Genomic DNA, 7,213 nt, shown 5'->3' with positions numbered 1-7,213 from the left:
CCCTTTGCATGGGAAACAGCTCCTTAAAAGTGTTGGCCTTCAGGGCTGTGCCCAAATGAGCTTTCTTGTACTGTTTATCATGCCACTCCTGATTTCATCGGTGGTTCTAGAGCTTCCTGGAAGTACAAAGACCTCAATACTTGTCATCCTGCCAGCACCAGGGGCCTGAGCAAAAGAGCTGTACAACCTTTTAGAAGAACATTTTAGATTATATGTCAAAATATAAGTCTTACACAGGATTTATAAAACAAGTGCGAATCTTTTGATAAATATCCCACTTTTAGGCATTGGCACAAAAGTCAAACATATGAAATGATTTGTATAACATTGTTTACTCTAGCATTGTTTGTAATTATGAAAATTGTACAAAAAAAATCTTAATGTCAGCTTAGAATTACAACCTTATTTTGTGTCTGCTGGTCCTTGAAAAACAAAAACTTCAAACTAAAAGGAATCACAATGAATGGAATCACAGCTAAGGGCAACAATGACTCTTGGTAGCTGTGTCAGAAAGAAGTCGAATGGTGTGGATATGCAAAGTACAACATTGTGCCACGGAGAGATGTTACTAGTGATAACAAATGGTGGTGGGTAATAAAACATAAAAAGTTGTTTTTAGTAATCGACACACACGCACAAGCACACACCCATGCACATGCACAAAACCCCTTGAAATGCTGATAAAATTTGGCAAATTCTGATAGAGTTCCACAACTTTTTGGCTTTGGGTTACATGGTGGTGGCATGATATCTTCCTATAGTATTATTTATCAACCTTTTCCAGATAGTCAAACAGATAAAGTGATTTTAGATGATTGATTGGTGGCACCTGAAACAGCTAAAACTCATGAAAACCAACAGAGGATTTTTATTTGTGTTTATATCCAGGAGGATTTTTATTTGTGTTTATATCCAGTAATCATTTAATTACTTGCCACTTGAGCCATGGTTTAACATGTGTATTTGTGGGAAACAAGTCTGTCTGGTGTAATCAGGAACCCCTATTGATCTCTGAAGGAGGATTTAAGAATGAGACTTTGGAGGCTGAAACTAGAAGGCTAAGTAGCACCCCCCCAAAAGATGTCCATATCCTAAACCCTAAACCTGTGAATATGTTACCTTATGTGGCACATGGACTTTATCGGTCTGATTAAGCTGAGGTTCTTAGGATGGGAAGATTATCTTGTATAGAAGTGATGTAATCAGAAAGGTCCTTACAAGTGGAAGATCAGAGTCAGAAATATTTTAAGATGCTATCTTGCTGGCTTTAAAAATAAAGGAAGAGATTACTAGGAGAGCAATTCAGGCATCCACAAGAATCTGAAAAAGGCAAAGAAACAAATTTTCCCCTAGAGCCTGCAAAAACAAAACAAAACAAAAAACAAAATACTAGCTCTACTTGTGCCTTGATTTTAACTCATAAGATATATTTTGGTCTTCTGATCTCCAGAACTGTAAAATAATAATTTGTGTTGTTTTAAGGCACTAAATTTGTGGTAATTTTTTACAGCAGCAATTGGAAACTAACATTGAGTCAAAAAATATTTTAAAATAGTGCTTCTTAACCTGTCTATGGTAAAGGTTCAGCTTGTTTTAATCTACAAGCATGGACCAAACCATTTATAAGATATAATTTTTTAAAAATTGAAATTTTAAAACATATAAAATACAAGCCCCATTTAAAAAGTAATAGATCCATCTGACATACATTACACTGTCAAATTACTTAATCATTCCTTAACACTTACATTCATTTTTTGCACTGTTGTCCTCAAGTTACAAACAATTTGCAGGTAAGCATGAAAGTCTATGGACCACGCTTTGAGTAGCTTTTGTTTCAGGTAATTTAAGACTGAGTGGTGCTTATTCAAGGTGGTAGTGTCTAGAAATCTCAGCAGAACATCAACACCTCAATTTGTGATCATCACATGGGAGGTGCAAAACCCTGCCAGTGGGGTTTCTGATTACCTGATGCTGAACATTACTGAAAATGCTTCTTTTAAAGTAAGAGGTGTATTTGCTATAGCCCAAAAGGGTGTGAATAACAGCAATGTACGTTTCTAGGGGAATATACAAATAGCTTCAAAAATCAATCTTAGTAATCAAAGAAGTCCAAATTAAGATATGATTTATCATTTACATTTCATCTTAAGAAGTGAAAGAAGGAAAGAAGATATCCAAGACTAGCCAAAGTTATTAAAACTAAACTCTCATTTACTACTGCTAGGGATATAAACTGATACATTATCTAAAAACAGTTGATCCAAAAGAATTAAGACTCTTAACAGTTTTTATGTATATTGAATTGATAATTAGACTTAATAACTTAATATGAACATAATATGAAATATAGGTAAAGTTTAATTGGCATGTCATAAAATGCAGCTAAAGACATTGTTTAATGTCTAAAGATTAAAAGAAAAATTTCTAAATGATACATTAAATGGTACATTAATACAAAGTAATATTATTAGTCATTAATGTGATTCTAAGTGGTTTTATTCATTATTATTTCATTTTTATTTTTGGCAAAATGATAAAATACTCAAGCTATTAAATAGCAAAGATGAGCTCTTACAGGATGTAAGATATATTACAAATATTAACCCTGTGTACTTTCTGGGTTTTATTAGTTCAACATCCTCTTATTACCCCTGCTTAGAATATAATTCTTGCCATTCACCCATTCACTAAACATAATTATAAATAAATAATATACTTAATAGTAAAATACATCTAAGAAAGTAAAAATATTTCCATTTTTCCTCTTGCTATTTACATCAATTTTTTAAAATTAATTAATTTATTTTTTATGGTGACATCGGTTAACAAAATCTGATGTGTCAGCTATACATTTTAACAGTTAAGGCATATATCTATTTACATGGTATGTTCATCTTCCATAGTTAGATTTCTTTCTGTCACCACATATTTGAACCCTTCTACTGTCTCCCTCCCCCCTCCCTCCTCTACCCTAATTTTTAAAATTTTCTTTCTAAAAATCTATTTTTAGTGTATTGGCTTTGCATGTGCCCTCAGCAAATTCTTACTCTACCCGTTTGGGTAATCTTTCATTACCTGTGCTCATTCCTCGCTTCTCTAAAAGCTAGTCAGAGACGCGAATGGTCACCAAGGCATGAGTTATAATTAGTATGGAAACTCTCAATGACTTTTCCTTAATTCCTAGGTTCTTCTCAACTTTTATTTCTATGATTGCACTATGGCTATGGCTTGTTATCATGTTTACAGATGATGAAAACTGTGTCCATGATTCAACTGAGTAGAAAATGTTAAAAAAAAAAAAAAGTTGAAGGTCTTTTTATTAGAGGAAAAGGGACTTGTATCAATAAGAGAGTGTGAGTGGGGACAGTGTCAGTGTTGGAGAAGCTTCATTACATGTTTTAAGTTCCCCTTAGTTCTTTTTTTTTTTTTTAAATAATTGTATTAGGTTCAAGTATACAGTACATTGATTAGACATTTATACATTTATAAAGTGATCCCCCTAATTGCTCTTTCTCTCCTCTGGCTCTCCACCTATCCATTACATTAATGCTTACTGCAATCCCTATGCCGTGCTCCCCATCCCCATGACTATCTATCAAGTACTAATTTGTACTTCTTTAACCCTTCACCCCTTTCTCCCAGCTCCCCAACCTCCATCCCCTCTGGCCATCACCAGATTGTCCTTTATATTTGTGAGTCTGTTTTGATTAGTTTGTTCTTTTTGTTCCTTGGATTCTGCATATAAGTGAAATTATATGGTATTTATCTTTCTGTCTGACATTTCATTTATCATAATAACTTCTAGGTCCATCCATGTCATTGCAACTGGTAAGATTTCATTTTTTTTAATGGTTGAGGATTATGAACCATAACTTCTTACCCCTTAGTTCTTAATGTAAGTTTATCCAATTCTTTACCTGTGGCACTGGCCACATTCTAGTACTTAGAATAGTTTTAAAGACACTCAATAAATATCTGTTCACTGACTGGCAGAAGCATCCAAATCACATTGTGCTTCAGTGGTCGTGACTGTATTGTTTTGTTTAACTTTTCTGAATGATGATCAAAATAATAAATAATTATTAAAAATTTAAAAAATATAGAAATTTACAAAAAAATTACTGATAAATAGTCATTGTTAATGTTTTGGTATCAACCGTTCCAGATTTTTTTGTGTGCATATTTTTATAAAATTGAATTATTTTCTATATTGTTTCAAAATCTGTATTTTTTTCACTTAATAATATTTATGGATAAGTTTTCATGTTATTAAAACTTCTTTTACAATATTCTTTATGGCCAAGTAATAATCTTACTTATGGATGTTCTATAATGTATTTATTATTATACAATTAGGTTATTTACAAGTTTTCTTTATAATAAATAATATTAAAATGAATCTGTGTGTAATACTTTGTTTACTCCCATTAGTTAAATTACTCAACAAATATTTATCAAGTATCCATCATTTGCCCCTGCCATTTTGTAGCTTATATTCTAGTGGCTTAAAATAATATTACAGAAGTGGAATCACTGATCAAAGGACATGAGTATTTTTAAAATTTCTTTTTAAAAATTATGGCAAAATGCACATAACATAAACTTTATCATCTTAATCATTCTTAAGTATGCAATTGAGTGACATTAAGTACATTCACATTGTGCTATCATCACCATCATTGATCTCCAGAACTGTTTTTATCTTGCAAAACAGAAACTCTGTATTCATAAAACAATAATTCCCCATTTCCCATTCTCTTTTCCCCCAAACACTGACAACCATCATTTTACTTTCTGTTACTATGAATTTGACTACTCTAGGTAACTTCTATAAAAAGGAAGCAAATAGTTTAAAACTTTTAATATATGTGCCAATTTTTCCTCTAGATAAGTTATATTAATGTATACCCCAGAGCTGAATATAAAAATGCTTGTTTCCTTGTTTCTTCATCTACACAAACTATTGTCCTTTTTTCATCTTGCTAATTGGATAGACAAAGAAATTTCTTTTTTTCTTATTATTGAAGGTGAATATTTTTCATGCTTATGGTCACAATTACTCTTCTGGACTAATGTATTTCTCATTTTATTGATTAGAAAACCAAAGATTAGAAAAAGCAATTTGTGCAGGACCCCACAGCAAGATAGAGCTAGAATTTTGAACTAAGTTCATGACTTTGGGACCAGTTCTATACTATTCAGCCATATTGCCTCACTCTTGATTTTCTATTTTGGGCTGAAAGTCCAGAATTACAATATTTTTGTTTGTAGAAGGATTTAAAGAAAATCAAATTCAACTCTGTGATTTTAGGTAAAGAAAGGGAGGCCAAAGTAGGTTAGCCCTTAATGACATTCAAATTCTTCTATTTAAAAAAATTTCCATGCCTGGGCATGTATCATAAAAGACCGATTGAATTGCCCCAAATTATATAGCTATGGGAGGAGCCTTAATAAACTCAGATCTCCTGACTCCTGATCTGGTGCTTTTTCTGCCGTATTAGATGACTGTACACTTTGAATTACTGCTGTCTTTCCCTTGATCATACTCCACTGTAATATATAATAATAATAATTAATATCAGCCTTTATTTAGTGCTTACTATTTGGCAGATGTTGTCCTGAGCATTGTAAATGCATTACCTCATCAGATCCTCTTCCTACTTTAGCAAAGAATGTTTAATTCTCATGAATGACTTGCCCATGATTACACTAATAAGTAGTGGAACCAGAATTTAAACCAGTTAGTCTGATTTCTGACTTTAAGTCAGGAAAGTTGAATAAAGAAAATCAAAATGCAACCCACACTTACTGTTGAAAACAGGTAGGGATTGTAGATTAAAAGTATTAACTAGGATGCAAGGAGGCAGAAATAGGAGAAATGGGAATAGAGAAAACTTGACTTTCTAGAAGAGTGAGACCTCTGGAAATAGCACCAATTTATTCATTCACTGATTTATTGCATATATGTTTATTGAATGTCTACTTTCCTCGACAGTGGAAATACTAGAGAAAAAGAAAGTCATGATTCCAATCCCCAATGACTGTATTAACTGGAAGGAACATGGGCAAAACACAATGAAATGCACTGTGATAAGTGCTATAATGGGTGCCCACTCAAGGCTCGGTGGGAGAAAGAAGAAGCATCTAAATCTATTTTGGATAGTCGAGGAAGTCTTTGTAGTAGAAGTGACCATTGAACTTTGTGCAAAGTCTCTGAGATGAAATGAGCTCATAAAAGAACTACAATACATCAATATCATTAGAACATTAACACTAATATTGGTGGGAGGTAGGAGTGAGGCTGGTGCCAAACCAAGAAAGTCCTTAAATGATAAGCTAAGGAGTTTAAATTTTATCCTGCAGATGATGGGAAACTATTATATGTTATATACATTTTGTTTTTCCTTTGAGAGAAATGAGTTCTTATTACAGGTGGTAAAAAATAATGTAAAATGATAAAGTCCCTGTTCTCAAAAAGCTTGAAAATTAATTTGGCAACAGATAAGCTAATTCTTCTATAGCACTGAAAATCTTGTAATAGTTTGGTCAAAACAAAATAAAACAAAAAACAAAAACTAAAATTGATATATGCTACCCTACTTAAACTTTTCAATAACCTCCATGCCTTTTCATATGTCTTGAATGTCTGATTGCTTTACTGAAAAATGTCTACTTAAACTTTGAAACTATCTCCTCTGAGAAGACTTTGTGTGTTTACCATTTGGCAGGCATTGTGCTGAGCACTTTAAACACATCATCTTATCAGATTCCTATGGCAAATTAAAAGGTTAGTTTTTATTTCTTGTTGAGAAGACAAAAATTTGGGTAGGTTGGGTGTCATGCCCAATGTTACATAGCTAATATGTAATGAAACAAGAATGAATTCAGTCAGTCTGAGTTTTGACTTTTAATCAGGAAGGGCAAAGTTAGATGAAAAGAAATTCAGTCCCTCTAGAGCTGAAAACTGACAAAGGGTATAGATTAAACTTTCTTTTGTTCTTTCTCTCTGGTGTGGTTTTCCACATGGCTGAGGTTATAGTCTAATGGAACTCTACCTCTGCATTTGTCTAATCAGATTACGAATGACAAGACTTGGATTACTTATTACTATGTTCCTAGCACCTATCTCAGCACCTTGCACTTCACAGATGCTTAATAAATGTTTGTGAGATGAATAAATGCCTGTTTCCTTTCCACTCTGTGTACTGTG

At 32.8% G+C, this 7,213-nt stretch overlaps 1 pseudogene; it reads right to left on the bottom strand.

The window, feature by feature from the left end:
- LOC105296017 overlaps nucleotides 1-947 on the bottom strand; it is a 3,015-nt pseudogene extending 2,068 nt beyond the window's left edge.
- Nucleotides 948-7,213: the final 6,266 nt, after the last annotated feature.

Source organism: Pteropus vampyrus, unplaced genomic scaffold, assembly GCF_000151845.1.
Source record: "Pteropus vampyrus isolate Shadow unplaced genomic scaffold, Pvam_2.0 Scaffold116, whole genome shotgun sequence".
Lineage (NCBI taxonomy): Eukaryota > Metazoa > Chordata > Mammalia > Chiroptera > Pteropodidae > Pteropus > Pteropus vampyrus.
The sequence above is the reverse complement of the archived record's forward strand: the minus strand, read 5'-3'. Positions and strand labels throughout refer to the sequence as shown.